Here is a 16,758-nt window from a genome sequence, read left to right as displayed (position 1 = left end):
CTGACGAAGGCCTTGAAAGAGAAGGATAAGATGGGGACAGAGGTGAAATGCCTGCATTTGTCGGCAAAGGGGGGCTGGCAAGGAACCCCAGCTCCTGCCAGGGAATATAGCACAGAGTGGTGAAGGTGCGGGGCGAGGCTGACAGAGGAGACTGGCTGCTCAGCCCAGCAAGGGTACCTAAAGGGAAACAGGTTTGAGGCCAAGGCCCGGGATGTAATCACAGGGTCTGTCTGGTGCTGGAGGCTGCTGCCATACTTTTGCACTGACCATCTTAGACAAGACCCATTCCTCTCCTCTGGTATATTCCCCATGAAGAGACGTCGCCCTTGCAAGTGGGGGCAGAATGACATGGGGGAAGAGCAGAGCACATGGGGGACATGGGTCGTGCCAGAAGATTAGGAGAAGACGGATGAGGTGGAGGAGGAAGGGGCAGAAAGCAAGGAAGCAAGCAAGAAAGAGACAGATGTCAGAAGGACCAGGTGGATGATAGAGATAAGAGTGAGAGAGGATTGGGGCGCCTGGGTGTCTCACTCGGTTAAGAGTCTGTCTTTGGCTCAGGTCATGATTCTAGGGTCCTGGGATCGAGTGCCACATCGGGCTCTCTGCTCAGCAGTGAGTCTGTGTCTCCTTCTTCGTCTGCCCTTCTGACTGCATGTGCTCTCTCTCAAAAAAATAAATAAAAATCTAAAAAAAAAAATAAAAAGAATGAGAGAGGATACCAAGACAAACAAATGACAGAAAGGGAGAAATCTGAGATTATAGAGAAATACATAGTAAAGGGAAATGGGTGAGAGATGAATGACAGAGTAAGAGAAAAGAATGACAAATAAGGAGATGAGAGAGGGGGAGAGAGAGCGGACAGCTTTTTTACTGATTTATGCAGCCATTTACTGTGGCTCCATACTAGACACTGAGGGTACAGAGTTGACTAGGATAAGGGGCCCTGTTTTGAACAATCTTGTTATCTAGTGAGATAAATCAGCTCTCTACCTCCCAGGAGCAGTAGTGGATAGACTTAAACTAGATTCCATCCTAGCTGGGAATGCCCCTCCCTGCTGTGGAAACACAGAAAATCCCAGCAGTGCAAGGCTTTAGAGGCCCAAGGCCTAAAAAGTAGTCCTGAGGAGAATGGCCTTGCTGGGGAAAACGTGGGTTGAGTGGTAACAGGGCAGACACAGACAAGGAGGTGTGAGAGGAAGGGCAAGGGAAGCTGTTTGTCAAAGGTCAGGAATCAGAGCCACAGGTCAGCAGCACTGGCTACGATTTATGGGCAGGAAAGCCAAATGAGGCCTCCACTATTAACTATAGTGTTCTATTATGGGTTTCAGAGTACTCATCAGGGAGGTTCGAGGCACAAGAAGACCTTGGCAGAGGAGGAGGTGGGGTGCCTGTTCCAGAGTCTCATGCACAAAGCCATGACACTAGAAGTCTTTCCAGCTACTATTACCTGGTAGTCACTCATTAACAACTGTGTATAAAGCAGATCATGGAAGTAATATGAACCATGTGTGTGATTACTATGTACTATGCTTCTAGGCACCGAGGGAGGATACAGTAGAGAACAGGGTACCTTTCTTATTTGGGGCCCTTCTTCTACATCCAGGATTTCTAAAGTTTTTCTGAGTCCAGGGTTTAACATTTGAGTGGTTAGCCTTGATACCACCTTCTCCCCAACCATCTAATCCCTCCCTGAGTTCTACTGAGTTTTCTTTTATATCTTTCTGGATTCTCTCTCTCTCTCTCTCTCTTTCTCTCTCTCATTTTCACTGAGACTATTTCACATAATCACACTTCTCCACAGAACCTGCCACCACCCCTTCTGGTCTAGTCCAGGCCCTTAACACTTTATATCCATAATAGTGTGTCAGTCTGCCAGCCAGTCTCCCCTTATTCCACCTCCAGTCATTGCTTTTACTTTTTAAAGCTTTTATTTATTTATTTGAGAGGGAGAAAGAGAGAAAGCATGAGTGGGGGTGCAGAGAGAAGAAGGGCAGACTCCCAGCTGAGCAGGGAACCCAGTGTAGATCTCAATCCCAGGATCCTGGGATCATGACCTGAGGTGAAGGCAGACACTTAACCAACTGAGCCACCCAGTTGCCCCTCCAGTCATTGCTTTTAAGATTACACTGTGTCAAACACCAATTGAATTGTGGCATTCATCTATTCAAGAATCTTTACTGGATCCCTATTTCTTACCCTGTTCTGCAGCAAATAGAAACTGGATCTGACTTTCAAGGTCGTCTCTAAGATAGCTTTACCCATCCAGCCCACTCTCCCATGGATGTGCTCCAATCATGGCCTGAAAGCAATTTTGTGTCTTTGCTGTTGGTTTCCCAACAGAATCTAGCACAGGCTCTGGAGATGGAGCACCTTGGTTTGAATTCCAGCCCCGCCACTTAGGAGCTCTGTTGGTTACATAGTGACTTCACTTCTCAAGAGCTCTAGTTTCTACTGCAGTTAAATGGGAGATAAAATAACTAATCTGTGCAGTTGTAAAGAACAAATGAGACAATGCATGTCAGTTGCTTAGAACACAGTCTGGTAAGTCCTCAACCAATTGTAGATATTATTCTGTCTCCTTTTCCTGGGATCCCCCTCTCATTTTGTCAATCTGAATCCCACCTGTTCTTCCAGGTGCTGCTCAAGTACTGTGTCCTCCCAGGTGCTTGTCCTTAGTAATTGAGTCCTCACAATTTACCAATAATAATATGATGCTTTTATATTGCTTATCATCATTTCATCCTACCAACTGTATTAGGTCAGTAAGCAAGAAGACAGACACAAGTAGACAGATCTTTGTTCATATCCTAACTCTATAACTTTGGATGTGTGATTCTACACAAGTCACTTAAGCCATTTGCGCTTTGATTTTCTTATCTGAGAAAGGGAACAATAGTCCTTACCTGGCTAGGTTATTGTGAGGATTAAGGATAATATTCTCAAAGCATCTGAGACACAGCCTGATGCATAACAAGCAGTCAACAAATAATACATAGTCTCTAACAAGGGTTATCAACTCAGATGTGTTCTTCTCGATGGTTCAAGAGTACTCCCAATGGGTTTGTCTAACCAATGTCAAGGTTCTGCTACACCACTCCCTTGCCACACTTTGAAACATAGCTTGCAAAGGTCCCTACTCTCTAGAGTTTCTCCAAGAGTAGGAAACAATCCAAAAGGAGACAGAAGCAAGGCAGTAGGGACTTTGGGACCATAGGAACAAAACCCCAAACACGGGGAAGAAAAATCCTAGCAGAGGAACTACAGCTAGAGCTGGGGCCTTTTAGTGCTAGTTTGGGAAAGGAGAGGAAACTATCTACAGGGTCTGATACTTGGTCTAGTATTATTCCTAAACATCCCTATACTTGGAGATAGTCCATACTTACATTCCACTGCTAGCTGTGTGACCTTGGGCAAGTCACTTCCCTGAGCTGTAGATTCTTTATCTGTAAAATGATGAAGATAACTATTCTTTACTCATGAGTTGTAGCCTGAATTAAATGTGATCACATGTGTGAAATCACTTGGAAGAGTGCCTGACATACCATGAACTTAAAAAGAGAAAAAGAACAGGTAACAGAAAGCTGAACTGCACTGCCAGCTTCAGAAAACTGAAATTGCTTTGGCGTGAGGATGAGGCTTAGAACCTCCAGTCCTTTCTAGGATACCGCATGACCCCTCCTCCCCAAAGAGGGTCCTGTCTCAACGAGCTGGTATATCTGAGGCTCCTCTTGGCTCTTTCCACAAGAAGCAGTCAGAAAAGGAAAGTCCCAGTGGTCCTAGATTTAAACCATACCCCCTTTAGGCAGTGGGGAAGACGGATGAAGAGAAATAAGCAGAGAGGCAAGAAAATGCCAATCACCAACCATGCAGCTCCAGGCCTAGGCATGGAAGGAATGACACCAGTGGCCTGTCCTTTCTCCCATGCTTGGCTCAGACATTGTCATTAGTACATACCCAACCATTCATTGTCCCAAAGTTCCTTCCTAAGGAAACAAAGAAAGGTATATTAAAGAAAGAAAGCTGAAGTGGGTAGAGGGGCAGCAGCCATGACTACCCGCAGTACCTACCATGGAACTTGTCCTTCGTGGGGAGATGGATTAGGAGAAAGCTGGGTATCCAATCAGCTCAGGTGCCCAAGGACCCCTCCAGCCAGACCCCAAGGCTCCTTCCTGCAGGCTGGATCTTCCTTAGCTGGGACCCGTCTACCTTCCTTTTAAGACCTCCTGAGATCATGGGCCATCAGCCCCAGCTCCTGAGTGTGATCCAAGGGCCTCAGGCACAGTCAGGTCCCAGTTCCAAGAACAGAGAGGAGTAGCACTGAAGGCAAGGTATGGTCACCAACCGTTGGACCTAGATGTGGCCACAACTGTAGGGACCGAAAGCCAGTGCCAGAGAGCAGGACTGAAGGAGTGAAGACGTTGCTCCAGAAACCAGCCAGAACCCTGGTGGCAAAGGGAAGGATGAAAGGCAGTTCCAGCAGCATAAACAGCCCCCCTGTTCCCTACTCCAGCCTCCTCTGGGTCCTGGCCCACCCCCTTCCACAGCTCAGGGGCCAATAAGGAAGCTGGGCCCCCAGCCACTGCTAGAACTCAGGAAAGGAGCAAGGAAATGATGTTTGGGAAAGATAAAGCGAGTGTCTAAAAAGAATTTTTAAAAATACACGTAAGTGAGAGAGAAAAATACCCCAGACACATACACTTAAAAGAATTCCTGTGCTTCCTGAACCAAGCTGACCCCACCCAGCCATCTCTGTAGGTCTGCTGGGCCCCAGAAAAGGGAAGCCCAGATCAGCCAAGGTTAGCAGCCTCCAGGTCCAGAAGAGCAAGGAGGAAGGACTACTGCTTATTTTACATAGCTGGGAGCAAGTGACCTAGAGATTTTCCAAGGAGAAGGTTCTGTTGAGGCAGAAAGACTTATAAACCAGTCTGGGTCATATTTTACAGGGTCTGCACTTCCTATGGGCACCTGAGCCAATCCAGGGAAAACCTTATTTTGCAGTAGAGACCCCAACTCCAGAATAGTGGTGCTTGGAGTCAGCATCTCTGGCTCTGCTGTGAATTTGCTCGGACTTCTGACAACTTACTCCTCCTCTCTGAGCTTCCGTTTCCTCTCTGCAAAATAAAATGTTGACTCCATTGAAACAAATGACCCTTCCAGCTAAACATGCTGTGCTGTAATAGTCCTGGGCCCCAGGCTGGGGCTTCAGATGACGTCCTCACTGACATGTGTGATAGCCAGAAACCAGAGCAGCCACACGTTAGTTTCTTATATCCCAAGCCCCAAGTCAGGCATCAGAGTTTAATTTCTCTCAGGGATTTAGAGTTGGGGGTTGCCCTTTGTAATATTCCTAATCCCCATTCCAGTTTCCCTTGGCCTCTGGTCCAAAGTCCAGCAGTTTCTGGCCTAAGAGGGCTTATATGGGTCCCCTCAGGACAAGAAGCATGCCCAGGCTATTCCTCTCTGGGGAAATTGTTCCTGGAGCCTCTTCCCCTCTCCTCCGTGTGTACCATCTGGGGAAGTCTAGGTTGACTTTTGTCTACTCCCCAAAAGGCTGGTGCCATCCAAAGAAGCCCATAGGCCTCCCTTTGGTAGTTAGTACTGTATAGGGAAAGGCTGGGGATTTTATGGGCATATCAATCTGGCTTGGAGTCTCAGCTTCATTACTCATTCCTGGTTTGGACTTGGGCATGTCACAGGGCTTCCATTTTCTTACCCACTGGTATTCAATAATTGGCACCTGCTGTTAATATTATCTTCTACCCCAAATAATAATGGGCAAAAGTACTGTTAATAGCAAGAAAAATAACTTTTTTAATCCAAATGAAGATGAAAGAGAAAGGACTAGTTAAAAGAAGGTCCAGGGGCACCTGGGTGGCTCAGTGGGTTAAGCCTCTGCCTTCGGCTCAGGTCATGATCTCAGGGTCCTGGGATCGAGCCCCGCATGGGGCTCTCTGCTCAGCAGGGAGCCTGCTTCCCCCTCTCTCTCTGCCTGCCTCTCTGCCTACTTGTGATCTCTCTGTCAAATAAATAAATAAAATCTTTAAAAAAAAAAGAAGGTCCAAAACCAATGGTTACCAGAGGGGAGGTGGGTGAAATAGGAGATCAGGATTCAGGAGTGCACTTGTTGGGATGAGCATTATATATATATATATATATATATATATATATATATATATATATAGCATTGAATAGCTATATAGTACACCTGCAACTAATTTAACACTGTATCTACACTGGAATTGAATACAAAACTTAATAAAAAATTTTTGAAAAAAAAAAAAAGATTCAAAAGCCAAACCTTGTACTTGGATACTCAGAGCTTCTCAAACTTTAGTGGGCATACTAATAGCCTGGCCATCCTGTTAAAATGCAGATTCTGAGTCAGTAGGTCTAGAGTAGGCTCCAGATTTGATTTTCTCACAAGCTCTACAGTAATGCTGCTGCCAGTGGTGTGATCACCATTCTTTGACAATGCACAATACGGTACCATTAATGGTACACTACAGGATAACCCCTGGTCTGAAAAAGCAGCAGGATAAACAATCTCTTCTGTCACTACTCAGGCCTCAGTGCCAGGCCTCCCCAATCTTCTGGTCATCAAGTGCCTTCCTCCTTCCACTCAGCAACCCAGCAAAAACCAGTGTGATTCCCTGATGAGGCCTGCCAATCCTCACTTCCTAACAAAATAAAGAAGAAGGAGTTTGATGGCAGTCTGGCCTTTTCAGTACCCAGGTGAGGTTGAGGAAATTATAACGAGAGGTGCAATCATGTTTGTGAGACTTCCTGAGGTAGGGGAGGTGGGGAGGGCAAATGAGCTAGGGAGTGACCAGATGAGGTGAGAGGATGGGCAGGTAGGCACAGCTTATACTTGAAAAATCCATAGGCAAAGGAAGATAAAAGAGGAACACAAGCCATTTGGCCAATTTGAGATTTGGGAAAGAAGCTGGGGGAGGGGTTGGGGGTGAAAGGGGGATCCTCTCCCTTAGCAGGGCTGAGTTCCAGATTACATGACCAAGTATAACCTATGTTTGGGGGAAGGTAAAAATGACTGCTTCCTTTTTTTTTTTTTTTTAAGATTTCATTTATTTATGTGTCAGAGAGAGAGGGAGAGAGAGAGAGAGAAAGAGAGAGAGAAAGAGAGGCAGAGGAAGAGGCAGACTCCCTGCTGAGCAAGGAACCTGATGTGGGACTTGATCCCAGGACCCTGGGATCATGACCCAAGCTGAAGGCAGATGCTTAACCAACTGAGCCACCGAGGCATCCCAAGATGACTGCTTCTTTTCCAAGCACTCAGAAAATAAGAACTTGGCATAGCTGCAAGAGGAGGATGGGCACATGCAGTGAAAGTGGCAGATAAGCCAGAAGCTAGCTCCCAGAAGAGCCCTCTGATAAAAACTTCTGAGAGATGAGGAGATGGAGGCAGAATTCTGGAATGAGTGCCCTAGTGGGCTGTCACCCCAGTATCTTCTGACAGCACTACCTGTCTCGGAGCCTGGCTTCCAGCAGACCTGCCAAGCAATGTGTAGAGGCAAATAGAGAAAGAGAACAATGACTCTGCCCCAACCCAGAGCAAGAAGGAAAATATGGTCTGTGTTGCCGGGGATTGTGTTAATCCAAGGTCTGGGCCATAATCTGTTGTAGGCTCTTTCCTCTTTTGAAAGTATTTAGATAAGGAGAAGTACAGAAGAGAGCCCTTGATTAGCTCTGTTTACTTTCTGTGGTTCTTCCAGCCTCCCCCTGAATATCACATTCCACCTGCCCCACACGAAGGAGGCCAAACCCATTCTGGCCAGCTCAGCAGGAAGGGAAGCCTGCACACGGACCGGCGGACAGAACAATGCACAGCTTGTTTATCTGACAAAATAGGGGAAAAGCTGCTTGATCATCATGGAGGGATACAGAGCTATGAAGGCCCACTCACATCCCACTGTTAGTGGCCGGGAGTGGGGGCTTGCAGCCTGGCGATCCAGAGATCATTTCTTATTACAGACCAAACCAGCAGGAAACATGTATACGTGTGTGTGTATAATTTTAATGACAACTTTGACAACAGTGGCTTTCTTGTCAGTCTGGGGAAGTTATAATTTGGATCACCTGAAATGTGGGTATTTTATGTAGAAGGGCTTTGGTATTGTTCTGCCTCCCCACCTTCCCCCACCTCCTCCAACTTCCCCTCATTTCTCTGAATATTCAGGTCAAGTTCTTTCATATAAATCCACTGGATCACCCTCTCCACCCTCCATGCTGGGGGTCCATCCATAGGCAAAAGGAAACCCAGGGTAGCGAATAAGAAAGGGGATGCTGAGGTGGAGAGACTCCCTCAAATGCTGTGGTGTGTGTCAGGGGGTGCCTTCTGGCTCTTCATGCAGACAGTGATATTTCATCTGATTTGACTTTTGTCTTCATGTATCCATTTTTCACATTGAAATCTTTAAAACATGGGGACACCTCTTTTTCTAAAGGCTGGAAAGAGGCAAACTGTGAATGATGCAGGAGAGCCTTCCAAATACTAAGTGGTTAAAAAATGCTTAGTACTTGAGAAACATAGTACTTAGAATTCTCTTTCAGAGTGGGCTGGAGAACATATTTTAGTTTTTCTCTGTATAGTCTAATAAGACATACCCATCATAGACTGCTTATTGTCAGTGATCCTAAAGGCAAGGTGGTTAACAGTGCATATTACACAGCTTCTAAAAGCAAGGGAAGCAAGTCAGGAATCTGAATAATGAAAGAAAGCTTTTCTCACTTTCCTGTTACAAAAGCTAAGAGTGCCCCACCAGAGGCCTGAAAAAGACTTCTGGAGAGCACACAGAGAAAATGACAACAGGTTCATAGAGCACCATCTTCTGAGTCAGCTTCTGCTGTGTAAACCAACACCCCCAATGATAAAGAAGGTAGAGGATGCTTGTCCTTCAGCTCTGGTTTCTATTAGTAGTATTTGTAGTATCCTGTGGGAAGGAGGTTATGGGAATAATACAAAATTTCCTTTCTTCTCCCTTTAAGCCAAATATCTTCTTCCACTCAAACTCAGTATTAGAGATCCCTTTTCAGGGAGATGATGGAACCCACAGAGGTTTCCCCCAAAGTCAAGCCTCAAAGCCCTCAGAATTACTTCTGGCCACTCTTCAATTCACCCCCACTAGTAAGGCCATGAAGCCTTAGGACGATAGCCAACAATAGTGAATACCCCAGTAGAACAAAGAACACCCACTCACTCTGCTTTGAGCAAAGATGACAATAAGGAAGGGTCAATGTGCAGTGGAACTGGACTACAGTGAGCTAGGTGGACAGTAGTGGGAGAAGAGGTTGCAAAAGTGCCAAGGCCAGGTCATTTTCAAAGGCCAAGGTAAGAAGCACACATTTAAATCTCAGTGCAGTGGAAAGAGAGTGGACATTGCTAATGTCCAAATGATCAAAATTTTATAAAGATCTCACCTGGCTGATGGATTTAGGTAAGACAAGAGTAGGAGCCAGGGAACCAGTTAGAAAGGCTCTTATATGTAAGAGATCATGGTGGTTTTTTCTAGGGAGGAAGCAGTAGGGTAGAGAAAAGAAGCTTGATTAGAGATGTCTCAAAGAGGTAGAGCTGGCAGGATTTGTTGATGGATTGAATGCGGAGAGTGAGGGAAAAGGAAGCCATGACATTTGGGTCATCTGGCATCTGTACCTTCTTAGCACAGAATTCATTCCCGAAACTAAGTCATTAGTAGTGCTAAAAAAAAAAAAATTGGCAGTCCTCACCATTCTTTTATTCAAACATTGATGGAGTTTCCATCTACATTTAAGGTGCATGGAAGGGTACCATGGCACATGCCAAAATGAAGACTCAGTTTAAACTGGAGGAGACTGGAGAAGTCATGCCAAGTTTTGCATAAACAAGAGGGGAGAAAGCAGGAATATGCTGAATGAAGAACGTACAGTTTCTATAAGGCACACGGGAAGTAAAATTAAAATGACGGTGAGAACATGGCAGCCCATAAGTGTTAGGGTAAAGCATTTACTTTATATAACCCAAGAGGCAAGAGAGAGGCTTTGGAGGCTCCAGGATAGGACAGCAACATGGTAAAAATCAATGTGTGCGAAGGATTATTCTGGTAGCCAAGTGTAGGACAAATTATGTGGATAAATAGTGAAAGCATAGAGAAGCAGGCTGGCACCACACATACAGTAAAAGGTAGAACTAGAGCAGGGCAGCGGAGTGGGGGGCGGCGGAAGGGAAGGCTGAGAGGGAGGACATGAGAATCAGAATCAACAGGGTTGGACTACTAATTAAATATGAAGGAGAGAACGGGGTTAATGTGACCATGAAAGATGTGGGAGAGCAGTGGTATCGCTCATCTAAATAGGGAAATTGGAGCAGGAGCTGGGTTTGGGATAAATATTTTATTTTTGACAAGAGTTTGTTCCATAGGCTGTCAAATTATGTAGATAGGCATGCCCAGCAAGAAGCTTAATGTCTGGGCTGCAGTGCTAGAAAGAGATTAGGGCAGGCTATGGACATGCAGTCATTATCCCGAGAGGAGGCAGCTGATGCTGCTGCATTAGATGTAACTGCCTGTGGTAAATGTGTACAAAGAGGGTAGGTGACAGGTCTCTACAGAACAGCTAGAGTTCAGGTGGGAGAAGAAGAAAAGCTGATCAAAGAGACACAACAATAAAGTCATTTTTCAAAGATATCGGCAATATGTATTTTTAAACTAAGTGTCCACCAAGTGACAGGACACAGGCATTCTTACGCATTGCTAGGTAGGAAGGGATATGGGTACACGCTTGCTGGAGGGAAATGTAGTGTAGCAAGAGACATCAAAATGTTCCCACTGTGCTTGTTTCAGCCAACATACACTAAAATTGAAATGATATAGAGATTAGCATGGCCCCTGCAAAGGATAACATGCAAATTTATGAAGTACTCCATTTTTCTCCCCTGGAATTAGAGAACATTGTGGTTGCATAACTTTGTGAATATACTGACAATCACTGAATGACACATTTGAAAGTAATGAATTTTATGGTATGTGAATTACATCTGTTTTAAAAAATGTTCCTACCCTTTGATCCAGTCTTTCCACTCCTGGGATTCTATCCTAAGAGAGCAATTAGAGATGCACACATTGATTTATGTACATGAAGTGTCATCTACTGCAGGGATATTTATGATGCTAAAAACAGGAATATTCTAAGTGTCTGACATTTAGGAAGAGTTAAGTGAAGTATTGTACATCTACACGAAGGAAAAATAATCTACCATTAAAAACCATGTTTCTCCAGACTACTTAATGATCCTGGAAAAGGCTCACAATACAATGGTAAGCCAAAGAAAAAGTATATAAACCTGTATGTAGTACCAGCCCAATTCAAAAAATATATATGCATGTACCTATATATTCATGTACAATCATACACATATTAAAAGACTGAAAACAAATATACTAATATCTTCCCAGTAGGCATTTATCTCTATGTGGTGGAATTAAGGGATATTCTAACATTTCTTACACCTTCACAAAATTGCAAAGTTTTCTCTACACATGCATTATAGCTGAATGAGAAAAGGTTTTCAGAGAAAAAAGACACCATTCTACATGGAGATATCATTTACCCTGACAGTTGTCGGATATAACTGTCTGATACATTTAAGTTAGGAATCTGCAATTATACTTGTCATTTCACTTAACTATTTCAAACATCTAGATTTCACCCTCAGGCAAATCAGCCTAGAGGCCACCAACTAGCAAAATGCTTTCCCAACAAATGCTTTGCTGCTTGGTAGTATATTCCTCTGTTTATTTTACTACTAAAACAAAAACAAAAACAAAACCCAACCCTCCCCCAAAATCAAAACCCCCCCAAACTAAAAAAATCTCCAAGCCCCAGCATTTGGCAGTTTTTTTATGCCAATATTAACACTGGAAACTGTTCTTTGCTGTGAGAGGTGGCCAGGGCTGGAAGAATAAGGAACAAGTTGAAGGGAGACCAGGCAAAGGAAAGGGGTCAAGTCAAGGTCAGCATCGTGGCTGTGCCCAGTGGGTTGAAAAATATTACTACTCAAGGTCTTCTTCTTCTTCTTCTTTTTTTTAAAAGATTTTATTTATTTTTTTCATGAGAGATGGAGAGAGAGAGAGAGAGAGAGAGAGAGAGAGAAGGAGGCAGAGGCAGAGGGAGAAGCAGGCTCCTTGTGAAGCAGGGAGCCCAATGTGGGACTTGATCCGAGGACCCTGGGATCATGACCTGAACTGAAGGCAGATGCTTAACTGATTGAGCCACCCAGGAGCCCTACTCAAGGCCTCCTTGGCTATAGTTTCTTCGCAGGTGCCTGATGAACTTGGTTGGACAAAATTTCATGGAGAGGGAACAAGGCACAGGAATATCTGGTGTGGGGTGTGGCCGCAAGTACCATTAGTGAAGACATCTAATTTCTAATATTTGTATATAGTTCACAAGGAACTTTCATACACACCACTCCATTTAATCCTTACAACCACCTTATAAACTCTACTGCAGGAAAGATGAAACTCAGGCTCAGAGGCGAAATAAATCACACAAGGCCTGAACCCAAGTTCTTCACTTTCAAATTCCTTTGCTTTTTCCCTAAACAGTGGTTCTTGAAGTTTTTCTATAGATCAGCATCAGCATCACTGAGAACTGGTTTAGAAATGAAATTCTGGGGTCCGACTCCAGATCTTCTGGATCAGAAACTCTAGGAATCGGGCCCAGAAATCTGAATTTTAACAACCTCTCCAAGTGATTCTACCGCACACGTGCATTTGAGAGCCATCACTCTAAAGAATGCTACCATGCATTTTAAAACGGATTTTCTAAGGAGGGCCTGTATTGCATGGTATTATACGTAAACAGTGAATCTTGGAACACTACATTAAAAACTAATGATGTATTGTATGGTGGCTAACATAACACAATTAAAAAAAAAACAGATTTTCAAGCAGCTTCTTTTATATACTGGCTGCTGGGCACCTGGGTGGCTCAGTCATTTAAGCATCTGCCATCAGCTCAGGTCATGCATGATTCCAGGGTCTGGGGACTGAGTTCCACATTGGGCTCCCAGCTCAGCAGGGAGTCTGCTTCTCCCTCTATCCTTCCCCACTCCTTGTGTTCTCTCTTTCTCTCAGTCAAATAAGTAAATAAAATCTTTAAAAACAAACAAACAAACAAATAAATAAATAAAATACTGGCTGCTGGTGCTTTGACTTATGTGGGGTCTTGTCTTCCAAGGCAGCCTGGGAACCTTTCTTCAACTGTCAGTGACTGTGTATATAGTCGAGGGGGCTGCCTGAATAGAATTTGGGCTCCAGGGGCAGGAGGGAACACATTACTTCATGTTGAGGAAGGTCTCAGAACCAAGAGGGCAATTCACTGCTCACATCTTCTCTGTTTGGAGGAGATATGAGCGGGTGAGCCGCTGCTATATATCTACCTCCCTTTCTGAAATTTCTCTCCGTGAAGGCTTTCATATGGTTCCACAATGTCCTGCATGAGCCCCTGGGAAATTTCCTGATCTGATGTATTTACATTTATAAACCTCTAGTTGCTCAAGATTTTCATTTCTTTGGTTTTCATTTTTTTTAATAGAGGCTTTTCCAAACAGCAATTTAGAAAAAATGCAAGAATTGAAATAAAATTATTTTCCTTCTGAGGAATATGAATTCCCCTACTCATGCCTCTCAACTTACTCCCTACCCAATTTCCTCACTGCAGGTAACTGCTTGCTCTCTCTCTCTCATGCATGCACTCCTGCACTCAATCATACACATTCCTTCCTCTTGGGATGGAGAATAAACAAATCAGTTATTTTTTAAAAAATTGGACTTGACTTAAATTGGATTTTAAATTTTGTCAAGGTAATGTTTGTAAAATTGAAACAAAACTCATACATAAATATAGATTTAATTTGAAAATACTAACACTAAAAGAATCACAGAAGGAAAATTTTAAAGTATTGTTCTTTGTTTTTTGTCCCCAGCATCTTGAATAGTGCTTACTTGGCTCTCAATAATTGAATGAGTGAATGAATGAATGAATGAATGAATGAATTCGTTGCTGGTACCAATGTAAACAGGAAATATGAAAATACAAAAAAAAATTTCCCTTCCCACCTAGGCATTGAAAAATGTTGGGAGTCCACATGTTGGAATCCATGTTGGGAGTCCACAAGGATTATGAACACAGAGCATTCAGGCAAGAAGGCTTTGACACTGGAGATATATCCTGTGGAACACTGAGAGACAACAGAACTTTAGGGCATCTTGACCTGCCTAGTACAGAATACATAACGTCTACTAACCTGCAGGTACCAAATCTACGTAAAGGAGGTCATGCTTGAGGTCTGACCTTGACAGAAGGGTAGGGATTGAATGAGATGAAATGTACTCCTACAGGAATAGCATGTGAGAATCATGGAAATGGGAGTCAAAAATGGTATCCTGAGAGTAGGATGTGAGAGGAGTGGTGAGAGGTAAGGCTAGAGAAGCAGGCTGGGCCAGAACATGGACGAACTAAGTCACCATGTTAATGAGTTTGGACGTTCCCACAGGCACTGGGTAGTAAGTGCAAGATTTTAAGTATGACAGAGGCAAAACCAGATTTGCATTTTGGGAAGATGTTTCAGTTGACATTTGGTAGGGAGAAAAGAGGCAGGTGGACCACTTGGAAATAAAAGTTATAGTCCAAGCGATCTCTGATTCAGGGACAGAGTGGAGAGGTATATTTGAGAATTATCTTGTCTGGGAGGTAGGACCAATAAATCTTGGTGTCTGATTGGACAGATGTGAGGAGTAAAGAAGAGGAGGGAGTCCAGAATATCTGCCAGATTTCTCACTTCAGCAGATGATTCAGCCTGTCACCAATACAAGAAGAAGAATAGGGAGGAAATCAATCCAATTTTGGACAAGTTGATTTTTAAGTATTTTTTTTAAAGCAACACTTGCAGAAGGCAAACCATTCAAAGAGTACAAACAATACAAAAACATGAGTCCCCCACACTACTAGGGAAACCACTGTTAACATTTTCCTATTTATCCCCCAGTAGCAGTATGGTATAGTATTAAAAGCATAAGCTCTAGAACCAGACTGGATCTGAATTCATCACTGCTAGCTAATGGCCTTGAGCTAGTTATTTAACATCTTTGCCTCACTTACATCATCTGTAAAATGGAAATATAAAAATAGAACACCAAAAAAGCATACAAGAATACTGTTCAGAAATCTGATGTTTGTGCTTAAACAGATAATTTCATATCTGTGTGTATTTTTTCACAACTTTTTAAGAACTGGATAGTATTACACCATGGAAATTTTGTTCAGTTTATTTAACCATTATCCAGTTAATGAATACTGAGGTTGTGTCTATTTTTTTGTTATTACAAATAATGCTGCACTGAATATCTCTGTAATCTTTACATACAGATGATTATATCTATTAGATAAAGTGGAATTGTGGTTCACAAAATATGTAAATGTTTGTAATAAAGTTTCCTGAAATCCAAAGAGGTTATGGTAATTTGCACTTCCACCAACAATGTATTACAGCAGTGCTTTTCAAACTTTAATGTGCAAACAAATCACCTGGGGATCTCATTAAAATGCAGGTTATGATTTAGTAGTTCTGGGTTGGAACTGCATTTCTGACAATCTCTGGGTTGATACAGATACTGGTGGCCCAAGTATCACATTTTGAGTAGAAAGTATATAGCAAGGTGTAAGAGTGTGTTTCTCTGCATGCTTGACAAAAAATAATGAATACTGAATGCTCTGATTTTTGCCATTCTCATAGGTTCATTCATAAGTTGTATCTTAAGGCATGAGTTGTTGCTTAAATAAATCTGTATTTCTTTAATTATGAGTTTTGGTGAGCATCTTTTCATTTGTTTTTATAGACCAACTTTATTTTTTCTCAGTTGCCTCTTTAGGTCCTTTTTTCTCTTTTACAATGATTTGTTGGTATTTTCTTTAGTGATTCTCGGTCTCAAGAGCTCTTTATATATAAAGATGCAAAATCTCCTTCCCAGGCTTATATCTTTAGATTTTGTTTATACACTTAAGTTCTGCTGTACGTTTTAACTTTGGTGTAGTTGAACTTAACAGTTTTCTCCTTGATGGCTTCCTTTGTGTCTTATTTAGAAAGACCTTTAATTTCATGAAAAAATCATATATTAAAGATCATATACTAAACTATGTCTTTGGATCAATTTCTAGACCTAATTATGGTCCATTGATCTGACACATGAATATGTGCCAGTTTTAATTAAGCTGTTTTATTTATTGTAGTTTTATAATGTGTTAGAAAGGTACTGGTCCCTTTCTCCCTTATTACTCTTCTTTTTCAGACATCTCCTGACTAATCTTACAGATTTATATTTCCATATGTACTTTAGAATCACCTTGGGCATGCTAGTGTAATATGAAGTTGAATCCAGAATCTTGGAGTGTGGTCTTCCCTGGATACAGGAATCTGGGAGTTATCAGCAGTACCTGAAGCCTCTCAAGAAAAGTTCATAGAATGAGAAAGAGGGTCTGAGACCAAACTTTAGATTAGTAGTTCTCAAAGTTCAATACTTAGACCAGCAGCACCAGCACTATCTGAGAACTCCTTGGCCCCTGATTAGATCAGAAACTGTGGGGAGGAGGGAGCCAATATGTTCCTTAACAAATCCTCCAGAGAATTCTAGTGCACACTCAAGTTTGAGGACCACTGTTTTAGGGGATACCAGTAGTTAGGAGACAAATTACGGAAAAAGAACTGGA

General features: G+C 42.9%; 1 protein-coding gene across 3 annotated transcripts in view; it reads right to left on the bottom strand.

The window, feature by feature from the left end:
* The window catches only part of SHROOM4 (shroom family member 4), a 215,647-nt gene that overhangs the window by 47,773 nt on the left and 151,116 nt on the right, over positions 1–16,758 (bottom strand). Inside the window, exon 1 of one of the 3 annotated variants that reach the window (XM_082717169.1) lies at positions 4,068–4,471. The exons of the other annotated variants lie outside the window; for them this stretch is intronic. The gene's annotated coding sequence lies outside the window, so the exon portion shown is untranslated. Of the gene's footprint in view, positions 1–4,067; positions 4,472–16,758 lie in introns of those variants that run through there. 3 annotated transcript variants of the gene reach the window in all.

The sequence above is a fragment of the Mustela nivalis genome, assembly GCF_964662115.1.
Source record: "Mustela nivalis genome assembly, chromosome: X".
NCBI lineage: Eukaryota > Metazoa > Chordata > Mammalia > Carnivora > Mustelidae > Mustela > Mustela nivalis.
Note: the sequence above shows the minus strand (reverse complement) of the source record. Positions and strands in the feature narration are given on the sequence as shown.